Source organism: Acanthochromis polyacanthus, chromosome 17 (assembly GCF_021347895.1).
Source record: "Acanthochromis polyacanthus isolate Apoly-LR-REF ecotype Palm Island chromosome 17, KAUST_Apoly_ChrSc, whole genome shotgun sequence".
NCBI lineage: Eukaryota > Metazoa > Chordata > Actinopteri > Pomacentridae > Acanthochromis > Acanthochromis polyacanthus.
The window spans coordinates 4,619,555-4,632,792 of record NC_067129.1 but is presented as its reverse complement, the minus strand read 5'-3'; the positions used below and the strand labels follow the sequence as shown (position 1 = coordinate 4,632,792).

Sequence of the window (13,238 nt, the reverse complement as noted above, 5' to 3'; positions counted from 1 at the left end):
CACTATTGCTTCTGCTAAAATCTGCAGATTTACAAAGTCCCTTCCACTTTCTCCATTTCCTCCTCCCCACTCCATGCAGCTAAAGCACACAAAGTCACCCAAATTATGCTAAAACACTGTAACATTACTCCACACTACACAATGATACATTCTATTATTTGAGCAATTCAACCACGAAGAAGAATAAAGCCCCACTCCATAAGCTGTCAGGATTTGTTCATTAGATTTGTTACATTTGAAACTCCAGAAGTTTGAATCCATGTTTTAAGCTGCAGTTTCAAATGGAAATGCATGGCACTGTTTGCTTATTTTTGGATATAAAAAAACCATGTAGACACATTCTTGAGACGATCTCTGAATATTTGGAGATCATAACCTAGGAAATATGTAAAACCAATGCGCCATACAAACCGGTAAGACTTTTGCCATCGGCGAAAAATGTCTGCTTTCAGAAAACTCTGGTTAGCAGGAAGTGAGGTGCCACTGTGGATGACACATATCTAGCGGATGTTTAGCAGCCTGAGTGCCCCACTCTGATCCATATCTGCATGAATGACAAGGTGAGTATTGCCCTAAAGAGCACAGAGCTGTTTATTCAGTCTACCCTGAATGCAGATATGTTATTGGAAATTCCTTGTAGGGCAGGTAGTTGTCATTGTTTATTTCTTTCTGCTATATGACTCATAAAATAAAAACGTTTACTTTTGCTCCTCTGCTCGACCCCAGACATTAATTGTTATGGCTCTTGTTCATGTTGTACATACCCACAACCCACTTCACCTCATTACTCGAAATGAAAATTATCCACAGAATAATTTCAGTGCATCGGTAAAAATGCCTTGTGGTGAGAGGATGCTTGCATTAGCAGAGGGTCAGCGGAGGCATCTCGGGTTCCTCTATATTCATTTCCTTTATAATCGCTCAAATCCTCAACAGCATTTAGAGGCAATCCTCGCCCAGAGCAGTGTTTACTTTGCACACAATGGAAAGTCTGCTGAGTGGAGAGAAGGCGCAGGAATACTGACGGTCCTGCTTCATATTCAGCTCTCTCTTTGCCTTCGGAGGGGTCTTATGAATCCTAAACCTGGTGCTAAAAGGCCAACGCAGATGCAAAATAAGCAACATTATTCTGTTAAAGCATGATCTCTAATGCATGTTCTGATTTGGACGCTAGTGGTTGAGGATTTAAAGTCTGAAGTGCATAATTTCAGGCAATTACATTCTTTCAGGTGGTGAGTTGTACCTTTAATATATCCATGTAACAACACTGGGGTCCAGCAGAAATTCTTCAACCTACACAGTACTACCTTAAGCTTTTTCCAGCAGGTGGATTATCTCCTCACTACTTTATTTGTTTGATAAGAGTGAAAGATTATTGCATTCATAGTTGCACCCTGGCATGAAAAATTACGTTTCCTGAGCACGTGCATTCATATAAATGAGAAACTAATATTTATAGTGTGCAAATATCTCAAAACATTTACGAGTGTATGAATGTGATTTTACATTGTGTGAGAATGTTAAGAAATTAAAGCCAAATTATTGAAATTAAGTGCAGACGGACACTGAAATGCCTTAACTTCATACATTTTATTAGTCACTATTCAGAATTCACTAAGGGCACAAAAAACATAGGAAGTATGCAGGTTTCTTACAGGTTAAAGGATGTTTACACTGACGTTCTTAGGGTTCCCTTGTATGTTATTTTCCATTGAAAGTTAGTGAAGACTTCAAAAATTAAAGTTTTTACAATTTTTTGGAAGATGCAGATTAAATGTTTGCATTTAAATCCATATTTCATTTTGCCTCCCCAAAAACAACAACAACAACAAAAAAATCTAGACAGAGGACAACAATAGGGAAAGTGAAGGTCAAAGTGGAAATTCTATTTTAATAATACTAAGCTGCACTAAGCTACTGAGCTAACAAGCTGTTACCAAAAAAGACACACATGGCAGCTTTATATTGCTTTCAGTGGAAGGGCAATTGCATCTTTGCAGGAGTAAGTTCTTGTGTATTACAGCAGTAAGTGCCATTTCCTATTTTTACATTGATGTGTACAGTTGCTCCAAATATGTTGCAAACACTCCAAAGTGTTACATATGAAACCCTAAGTTTAAGTCTTTTTGTGAAGTACATTTCCCTGCAATCTGACTGAAGAAATTCCTTCACACTAATCAACACTGTCTCTCAACATAATTAAACAAATTAGTTTTTGTGACATATTGATGATTCATTTACATTCGGAATGTACAGATAAGAGTGCTCTCAAATCACTGCAGTGAAGTAAACTCCAAAGCAACAGATGCACAGTTTCAGGAAAGATAAATCATTTTCCAATGCTTTGGGTATTATGTTTTAAATTCTATTCACCTGCACTGTACTATAGCAGAAATATCACAGATGCATTAAAACTATGCCAATAAATGAACTTTAATAAACTACTACCTAAGCAAACAGAGCAAATCTTGCTATTGCAGCTTAAACCAACTCTCTAAAACACGATCGCCCTTCAGAATGGATAGCGGTGTGTCTGAATGACAATTTGTGAATTATTAGTGCGAGCTGTCTCGTGAAATAGGACACGTCTCACTCCCTGCATTTCTGTCCAAAGTCAAAGCTGCAGCACTGCACCGCCTCACTGCTCAGTGTATGCCTCAGTTAACCTGGACTGTGTTGTACACGCCCTGAGGCATGCTGTCAAAAAACCTTGCCTGATGACAACCTGACAACTCCATCCATCTTATTTACCCGCTGGACAGCGCAGATCTGCTGTGGCAATCAATAACACTCACAATTAGTTTCCCTCCTGGGGGTGAAGGCGGAGGGGGGTACACCGGTTGGGGGGGACAGGGTTGGCCGGCGGTCCCTGCCACAGCTGGACAGAGTGTTCGTGTGGCCCAGGTCCACGCCAGCCACATGTCCTGACATTAGCAAACATCTCTTGGGAGGTGCTGACATTTCCATATGTCCACTGGAAAAGCGCGGGGGGGGGGGGTCGTCTGAAGGCCTACGAGTGTGTGTCTCCTCCGTTACGTGTGAGCACTCATGTGCATTGTTTTGTTTCTCACCTTGGCTTGGTGACCTGGAAAATCTCCTCCGAAGGGGAGAGTGATGCTGAGGAGGACTCTCAGGAGGAAGCTGATGGATCCATATGAAGCCGTAAAAACAGATAACTGTCATTCATCATCGGGGTGTCTGGAAGTTAACCCTGACCAACGGGGCTTAACCACACAGAGCAGCCACGGAGCATACAAGTCCCAGCATGCCTCGGTGTCATTTGGATGCCCTTAGCAACCTGGCATGACTGCAGACAGGTGATTGATACCAGGTTTCCTCCTTGTGATTATGTTTTTATGCGATAAAATAGATTAGATCAGGAACAATATAAGGAGAAAAAAATCATATAAGAAAGACATATTGCCTGAGTATACGTGATTTATTCATCTGAGTGGGTGATATATGCAAAATATGACCTGTCATTCATGAGTGACTGAGATGAAATGAGGGAAAACTATTTTATTCGTCCTTGCTGCCAAGGGCACATCATTTTAGCACCGTTACAAGAAAGAAAATACCAAAACGGGTTCAAAAATGCGTTAAACAGTTGTGTAACCTCACACATCAGACTAAATCCCACTTTTATTACATTTATTTAAACTGAAATAAACAAACCAAGCATTGCAATGGCTTCTACCAAATGTTGCGTTGCAGTTTTCTCCCATCAGTTGTTGACTTATAGCTCAAAATGATGAGTTTTTATCTGCGTTTGACACATCAGAATTATTAAGTGAAAGAAGGCATACAAAAACTCAGCTGTTCCTGGAATATCTACTGAACTGCGCTTCCTCTAAATTAGTGCAAAGTCTTGAGTGGATCAATGTCCAACAAATGAGACTGTGCTTAAGGAGAAATACTTCTCCTACTTTTCCTCTTGTCTCTGAACCAATCACCTTTCTTCAACCTCTTCCAGTGAGCAAACCCACTTCGAAACTCATACAAATGCTTATCTGGCAGAAGTACTTACGACACATCAAAAAAGCCACATTTCCTCTTTTATGTTTTTAGGAATTATTAATGCTGCTACGCCCTTTTAAAATCCTAAGAGAATGGCAAATACATATTCGATTTCCCCAGAGGGCAGCCAAGAAAATCTGCACAAGCAAGTTGTTCGGCTGGAATGCTGCACAGCGGTGAGAAATGTATTAACTCAGCATTAGAAAAAACGCTAAACAAATAAGAGATGTACCCTCCTCTAATAAATGAGGCTTCAGCAATGAGAAACCTGAGGAAAAGTGTTTCTCAAAGCAGGGACAATACTTGAGGCAGCAGGAAGAATGTGCTGCTTTGTGGCGTTTAAGAGAGCAGCATAATTTATCCACGTCCATCCAAAAGAATCGATATTTTCCTTTCAGTGTCGTGCTGGAAAAACACTAAAAGACTGTAGAAAAAAGTAGTATGGAAATAGCTGAAAGATATAACTTAAAACAAAGCTGAATCACTTTAACTGTACAACTTCATCTCATCAACCTGGATGTCCTTGAAGGTTAAAGACAGGGGTCCCGGCAGCCTGTGGCGTCATTAAATCACTGCGTGTCAGCGTTAAACTTTGATCATGACAAATAATGGTGTTTTCATGTGAGCCCACGCATTGGACATCAATAAAGCCTAATGGCGTGTCAGACCTATTAATGGATTACTGCACAGAGCTCATAAAAACACAATATCCCATCAAGTCTAAAGGCCCTAATGATCCCACAGTGTCTAGTAAAGTCACTGTAGGTCCCATCCCCTGATGGATATCAGCTCTTAGTCCATTTTATCTTACTGCTATTTAAGAGAACAGAGAATGTAAAGGGAGGACAAGACAGTATGATTACCTGCTGTGGTATGCAGGATGAGAGACTCCCAGTTTAGTCTTAAGTGCAGTAAAACAAAAATGCACTGAATATTAAAGTGGCAGCAGGAATGAAGAAAAATGTTGGGTTCTGTGGATTTCTATCAAAGGTCTTTCAAAAATATTCTCACTGCTTGGTTTTTGATTGCAGAATATGTATGAACGTTATAAATGGTTCCTTTTAAGAACTGTTCATCTGCAGTCATCTCAAGGGCTCTGGGGATGTACATGTGGGCCTTTCTGATGCTACCAAAGCCAGAAATTGTTAAATTAATCACATAATTGCTCTTAAAAACAGATCAGAATTGGGGGGAAATATGCTTATTTGTTTTCTTTCTGAGAGCCAGACTGATAGAAGTCATAAATAAGAAGCGAGAACCTTCAGGCGATTAGCTTAGCTAAAGGCTGGAAAAGAGGGAAAACTGTTCGGCTGGTGTTGACCAAAGTTTAAAGAATCTGCCTACCGGCAATTTTTAAAGCTCCTTAATTAATGTTAAACTTCCCCTTTGTTTCATTATCACACAAAAACAAATGAGGGGCTTTGCATGTCCTGGAGCTATTTCTTACCAAACAACAATCATGTATCCCCCAGATAGTGTGACACCAACACTACAGACAGACCTGACGTACACGAGGCTGCACTGTGCTTCAGTTATAATCACGTAAACTGTTCTTTCAGTGTCTTTGTGACATCGAGCAACAACAGGGTTTGCCTGTTGATTCATTCATTCATTCAGAATGATAAAAAGCAGCAACAGTGATGGGCAGCTGTGCAGTGGAGATGATTTTACTGAATATATGTTACTGAAAATCAGCAGATAATATTCCCACAGTAATATTTTCTTCTCTACCTGTTGGAAAAAAAAATCTATCAATCTCCTGGTTTTCTGTAGCTGCTTCAGATCTGAACATGTAGTTGCATGTATCTAAAGATAGACTGAACTGTCCTTTTTCACTTTCAGTAAAAACATGCAGTACAGACAGTGCCATGATTCATATATTGGCCTATGTATCTACATAAGAGAGCAAGCATTAAGCGTGCAAATTACTGCACAGAACATAATTTCTAGACACTCATACATGCAGTTAAGCCAACATGGATGCATGTGTGTGTCCTTGTGTGGGTGTTTCTTCAGACAGCAGCATGAATAGGCTGTTTAAGCCCCTTTAGCATTGCAGCCTGTGGATTTTGATGCTCTCAGAAGTCTGATCTAAAATCTGCTCAGTTGTTCATGTCTCTATTTTGAAAAAAAATAGGACTATTTCTGCTCGGCTCTCTTCATGTATCTGTGTGGAATCCTGTTTGTCAGCTTTTAAAATAAGGACGTGTAAAATAACAACTTGCTGATTCTCATTATTTCACATTCAGGTTCCTGTGCAGACGAATGTACGGCTGAAATAGCTGTTTAGAAATAAGCTCTGGCTGTGATGAATACACGCCTTATTATTACATACTGTACAGTTATTGAATACCTGCTGCGTCCTACTTTGAAGTGTCAAATGTAGCGTTTGGCATTCATTTTTAATGTTTCATATTTATGCAACACTAATTAAACACGCTTTGAGACTCTATTTTTAATTTGATTTTGATTAAATTCCTTACTGTCTTTATGTCGGGCTCACAGTGACGCAGATGGAAAGATGACTTTATGAACACTCCACTGGAATTTTCACTATAATGGCTATCGGAAATGCAAGCCTGTTCATCAGCGAGCGGTCAGCTGGAGCAGGAATCACTGCTAAGCATGGTTCGGCATCACAGCACACATCACAAGCTGCTGGAAGCTCTTATTTTCCCCCCAGCCCTCTGCACCTTTGCCCCCGGCGTCATCGCCACATGCCGTCTCCCTCGCTGTCTCCTCTGCTCAGGTGCGGCGTAATTATGCTCCACACCTGACACCGCTCGGCTCATTATCCAACAGAAACTGTAAAGAAAAAAGAAACGCCGTGACCCCACCCACGGACATTCTGAAGCTTCTAAAGGTGAACAAAACGTCCACATCATTGCAGTCAGAAATAATCCACAGAGCTGTAGTGAAAGACGTGAAAATAACTTCTTTTATGGTCTGTAAATGGCAGAGCTCAACCTCTCTTTTTAAAAACAGCATCCTCTACATCATCATCCTCCCTTTGATGGATGTAAGATATTGAAATATGCACTCCTCTCTGCGAGTTGTCCATGTGTTTAGTGAAGCAATTATATTCTTTTTCTTCATTTACTTCCCACAGAAAAGAACAGCTAGATTACAAACAAGCTGCTTTTGGTTGTTGAAGATAATTTGTTGCCACTCAAAGTACAAAAAAAGCGCTCTTATATTCGGGACGATCACAGCCAAAATCTGCTGGTCTTGCATGTTTCTTCACAGCTCAAAGGGACTGTGTTCTCCCCTCTGGAGGCCACAATCCTGAGCAAGAGCATTTAGCGGGTTGCAGTTTGAATCTAATGTAATTTTGCAGGGAAGGGGGCAATCGGTCCCGGGAGCACGTTTCTATGCCTATATGAATTATCTCTCTTAATTTGTACCTGTTAAACTGCATTGTATGGAAAGCTATTATACCTGGATGTTAGTCTAATGAGGGATTTGATGGGACTGAACACATAAGGCGATGAAGGAAGTTCCTATAAATAGCCACTTCAGCCACATTTTGCATACTGCATCAATGCATTTTCAAGGCCTACTTTGTTGAAAACAAGGTTTGCTTGATTTTCTTACTTTCTTAACATGTGTACGTTTTTTTATTTTCTCTTTTACGATTCCTACCTTCGCTCTGCAGCACTGCTGTGATCTAAAGTGCCAGACTCAAGGATAAACTCCATCAGGCAAGATGGGACTTCTGGTCTCCAAATGGAGGCGTGGGTTCAAATCCCACTTTTGACACACATTTTTCAAGAATTGCTTTCAGGATGAACAAAGTTTTTATCTCATCTTGTCTAATGATAGTCTCGAAAACACAGATTCAGCCATCAATGGTTTCATAGCAAACCTAATTATCCAGTCCAGTCAACTTGCAGTTTGAGGCTTTTTGCATCATTTCAAACAAGTATGACTGAACTTCTCCAATATTACAACTAGCAACTCTGAATTGAGTATTTTTAAAGTGTTTGAGCAGAGTCAAAGGTGAGCTGGTGTGGCTGAGCTGCAGCGGTTGCCAGAGGAGTGGGTGCATGGAGAAAAAGGCGATTACTTTACATAGCAGGTCAGCATATTCTATATTAGTGGTCACTAACTGGCAGACCACAGTCCAGATCCAGACCAAGACCCAGATGCTGTCTTATGCAGACTTGGGCCTATAATCAGTAAATTTTAAAAGGATTTTAAATTTGACAGGTCGCTTCTATTTTACTGACACAGCTTTTCCAGTGTTTACGGCATTGGTTTATCGGCTCAGGAAGCACACGGACCAATTAGGCACAAGTTCAGCCATCCCATGTGACGCTACTCAGTCAGTGAAGTCACTGCACTGCAGGCGCTAAACATCACAGCTCTGCGTTCAGGAAACAACCGAGAGACGAGGGACAGACAAAAAGGAAAAATAAATAAAGCAACACTGAGAGGAAGAAGCTTTCTCAACTATGAACATAATCAAAACTAAATATCGTTCCAGACACACCATTGAGAACCTCCAGCGGTGTTTGAGAATACTGGCAGGGCAAGCTGTAGCTCAGTTCTCCCATTAAGCAACAGGAAATATAGGGGAAAAAATGTTAAAGATGTATATAAGTTGGCTCAGGTTGTTCAGTCATTATTTTTTCAAGTTCTGCACTTTATTTTAAGATGTACAGCTATATCAAAAGTTATTTATGAATAAATGTTGTCAAAATGTTTTGAACCGTTCTGAATTTATTTGATTTGATGGTCAGTTATTGATTACATGCAGATGCTAATAAAACTGCTAGGTTACATCAACATATATCACACTAATTCAAGTCAGACCATATGATGTTCTGGACTTTTGCTTGAATGCATTTTCTCTGACCGGACCTCTTTGAATTTCATTTGAATATTGCTGTGTTCTAAAGGATGCATTAGTGACAATACAAGCCATTTTAAGGCATGGATACATTTCTAAATGCCTAATTTTGACACACAGAAAAGAGATGTTAGTGGTTCAATCAATAAACCCAGAGGGAATCTGAGGTTTTCTTTGCAGTGATAAAAAGACCCATGAAATGACACACAAAAAGAAAAAAGATGCATTCCTGTCTCTAGTTCCTGCAAGCTCACCTAACAATTTGTGTGTCTCCCTAAAATCCCTCCTACATGCCACTTAAAAATAACTGTTTATAGAATAGTTCTTTCTGAGGTCTTGGATGTTTTCTTATTCCTCTTAGAACTGCATTAGATGAATATATTAATATTTGCCAGCGTTTTCATGCGTGTTTGTTTGAATGCGCCTACATGTTTCAAAAACTGCTTTGTTCCTCCTCCACCTGCGCCGATCTCATACGTGGTGGAATTGCCATGCATGGCTTCACCCACTGGAGGTCAAATCCTTTTATCGCACACTGTGAACACAACCTTATCTGATTATTATTAATCTACCCTGAAACTCCTCGTCGCCTCTCCTCCTCCAAGGTCTCGTTGCCGCTCGTCCTCCTGCTGTTGTGTCTCGTGTAAAAGACGCCGACCAGGGATTTGAACTCATGTCTGTAAACGTTAGCCTAAATGACAATTAGCGTTTGCCCCTGATGGTGCCTGTGTAGTCTTCACACGCGAGGCCTCTAGCCAGAGTAGTAAACATGTGTTATGATAACTTCCCTTGTGCTTGTCTCTCAGTGAGAGTAACAGGGGAGGCCGTTTCATTCAGCCACCAGTGTTAGCTAATTATCTCTGGACCCCTGTTGTTCGACACGTTCGGTCTCCCCACGGCCAGCCTCCCCCCTGCCGAGCAGCACTCCGAGTCTTTCCCCGACTCGCTCTCATTAGAGACGGCGGCTATGCTCCCCTCTTCTTATGTGTCTCCTCGACTCCCCCTCTTTTTCGCTGCTAGTATTTCTTTATCTCTCTATGTTTGTTTCTCTCTCATCTTTCTTGGAGTGCCTCTCCAAACACTCTGTTAAATAAAGATTCCACTCCAGGCAGAACAAACCCAAAAAAGTCAGTCGGAGGTGTACACACAAGCCCATCCAATGCCGGCACAGTCATACAGAATATATTTAAAAAGCCAATGCAGGTACACACACACACACACGAGCAGCCTCTCATTAACACGAGTGCAGAAGTCGGTCTGCAGGATGAGGAGGACTCGTCGTATTTCACTGGCTTATTCCCCACTGTGGGTTTATTAAAGACAGAGCGTGTTTACAGTGTTGTTTTTGCTAAATAATCCAGTGATTCTTTTATGTTTTAACATAAATAACACTCTGCAGGCTAATTTTTTTTTTTTTAAAAAAAAGCTCATTTACATTTGTGTTGCTTAGCTGAAATGCTGCTCATCATTTTCCTTCTTAAAGCTCATTATTCAGAAAAAAGATCTTTTAATTTATTAATGAAGATGACAACTGTGAAGAGATGCCAGATTCTTAGTATTCCTGGCAATGTAAGTGCTATTTCTAATACAGAAGGGGGTGCACAATAATTAGAATATTTATTAAACATTAAATATAACATGGCCCATGGCTGAATGCCTGTCTGTCTTGTAATGGCTTCATTTGTTTCATTGTTGTTGCTGTTTTATTGTTTTTATCGTTGCAACGTGTGGTCAGCTGAGCGTAAAGAATGGATGCAGTTGGAAAAATATGCTTCCAGTACTTCTAATGCTCCTTGATTAACGTGTCTGTTTTTTATTCCTGCAGATACATAGATGGTAAAACCACAATTTGTGATTTCAGGAGAAGATGGAACTATTTTTATTCTCATCTAGAAACTGAAGACATGTAACACTTTGCATACCATGTCGTTGTGTTTTTAGGGCCATCTTTGTTGAAAATTGAAGTATTTCACCTTGCTAATATGTCCATATGGTGGACTTTAAATGCTAGAAGAAACATCAGGAGCAAAATAAACAGTCAACACCATGGCTGACTATTTCTCCTTGGAAGCTGCAGCAGTGTGTCAGGATGGCCGAGTGGTCTAAGGCGCCAGACTCAAGGACAAACTTCTTCCACTGAGGTGGGATTTCTGGTCTCCAAATGGAGGCGTGGGTTCAAATCCCACTCCTGACACATATAATTTTCAAGATCAATAAAGTTATAGTCTTATCTTATCTTACTGTTGTCTCAAAAAACACAGATTCAGACTTCCAGAGCTTCATATTCAATACAATTCAACTTTTTAACCACGCCCGATGGGTACGTCGGCGGGGTTATTGCATTCGGTGCGGTATCTGGCTGGGTAAGTATGTATGTATGTATGTATGTATGTGGCTATGTCCGGTCCGATATCTCTGCAACCACTGAAGTCAGGATAATCAAACTTGGCACTGAAGATCAGTCTAAGGTCCCCTGCTCAGTTGTGGAGTTACAGGTCAGCAGATCAAGTAGGGAGGGAGATGCGTACGATGATCAAAATTGATACATATTGCATCAGTTGTATAGGGAGGACAGGGTTTTCGCCAGCAGAGGGCGTGGTTCTGCCCTCTACTGAGGGCTCATCTAGTTTATATAGCGCCAATTGGAATTCAAATTGTCTCAAGATGCTTTACTGAACCCGTATGCCTGAACCCCCAGAGCAAGTCCTAAGGCGACAGTGGCAAGAAAAACTCCCTTTAAACGGGAAGAAACCATGAACAGAATGCGGCTCAAATGGGGGACCCATATGCTGCTGGCCGGCTGGTTGAGAAGAGCAGAAGAGGTAGAGAGGGGGAACAAGGAACATATAATTGGTTTCACGCATGACAAGAGTAACATAAATGATGTATACAAAGTACGAGTCAAAATTGAAAATGATTCATAAATTTACTGTTGTGATGTAAAGCTCTGGCATTACATATACTACATATATAGTTGGTAGTTTGATGCGAACAGTGTGTGGATGAGCATATCAAGTATAGTGAGGGCGATGCAGAGTAGACTGGAGGAAATTGGCAGCTGGAAGCAGTGGACTGGAGGAAAGCCCGTAGCAGCATCCCACAGTGGACGTGATGGAGACTAAGCCAGTTGGTTGGACAGCAACCACAGATCAGAAGCATCCAGCTCAGGGACCAGGGACACTCAGAGAAAGGACACAGAGGAAATGCAATGCAATAATGGTATATACAGTACATACATAGGTAATGAGAGAAGGGCTCAGTGCATCCAGAGAGGTCTCCCGGCAGCTTCGGCCTATAGCAGCATAACTAGGGGCAAAACTAAGGGACATCGAAGAAGAAATCAGTTCTGCTCTGTACATGCAGACTCCAACTGATCCCTCAATCTGCTGTGAGTAATGTCACAATTGCTGTTATTCATTTTGAGTCTCACTTTACTGGTCATGTGTGCAACAAACAAAATTTCATAGGTGCTTCTTCACTCTGAGAAAAAACTTAAAGTTCCGAAAATGTAAACTGATGTAGCTTTCCCTAAATGGGATTATATCTGCATTTTGCTAGTGGTAAGGTCAAAAGACTAGCAGCATTTATCCCACAGTATAAACAGACAGCGGGATGGTCTGAGCTGCAGTTTTTTTTCCACTAATTTCAATCTAAACTTGTTGTTCTGGCATAAGACTATATTTAACCATTAGTCTTTTCAGATTTATTTTTTTCATTTTTGCTTTCCAGGTCTCCCAGGATTTACATCAGCACTCCTGATTAAACTATTTGTCGAACATTTTAATGCAGGCCATGACCAAAGACAGAGACTTTGATGGGAAAGGCTACATGCCAGTCTGTCTGTTTCCAAGGTGATGGTAAATGTAAGAAAGGAATGACAGATGATAATAAGAAGCAAAATGCCAGCTGTCAGTTGGCCTGTTAACCACAACTGTGTGCATTTTATGTGTGGGAGGTTCATTTTCCACATTCACTGTGTCACACAGCAAATGCCACTTCTGAAATGATCGCTTCTTAATATTTAGATTGAACAGACTGGCTGATTCATAAACATGTGTGCTGGGATGTTGAATGAGCTGAAGTTTGTTTTTTTCCACTGATCTGTTTTTGTAAGAAAGTAGGAATTGCTTAATAAAATGCTATTCCTCTTATATTGCACCTACAGTATCCACTGCTGCAAGTAACTCATGGCCTAACAAGAATATTTTGTCACAGACATAAAGCATTACTTAATCCTAACAAATATGTATGTTTTTAGATCCATTAGTATTTTTTTCCATTTGGCACACTTGCCTTATTTGAACAGGGATCTTGAGACAACAGTAAGATAAGATAGGACTATAACTTTATTGATCTTGAAAATTATATG

At 40.6% G+C, this 13,238-nt stretch overlaps 1 non-coding gene across 1 annotated transcript; it reads left to right on the top strand.

Annotated features, from left to right (window-relative positions):
- The first annotated feature begins 10,952 nt into the window (after positions 1 to 10,952).
- trnal-caa (transfer RNA leucine (anticodon CAA)) lies at positions 10,953 to 11,063 on the top strand. The gene is made up of 2 exons: positions 10,953 to 10,990; positions 11,018 to 11,063. It is a non-coding gene; the product is annotated as a tRNA-Leu (tRNA).
- The last annotated feature ends 2,175 nt before the right edge of the window (positions 11,064 to 13,238 follow it).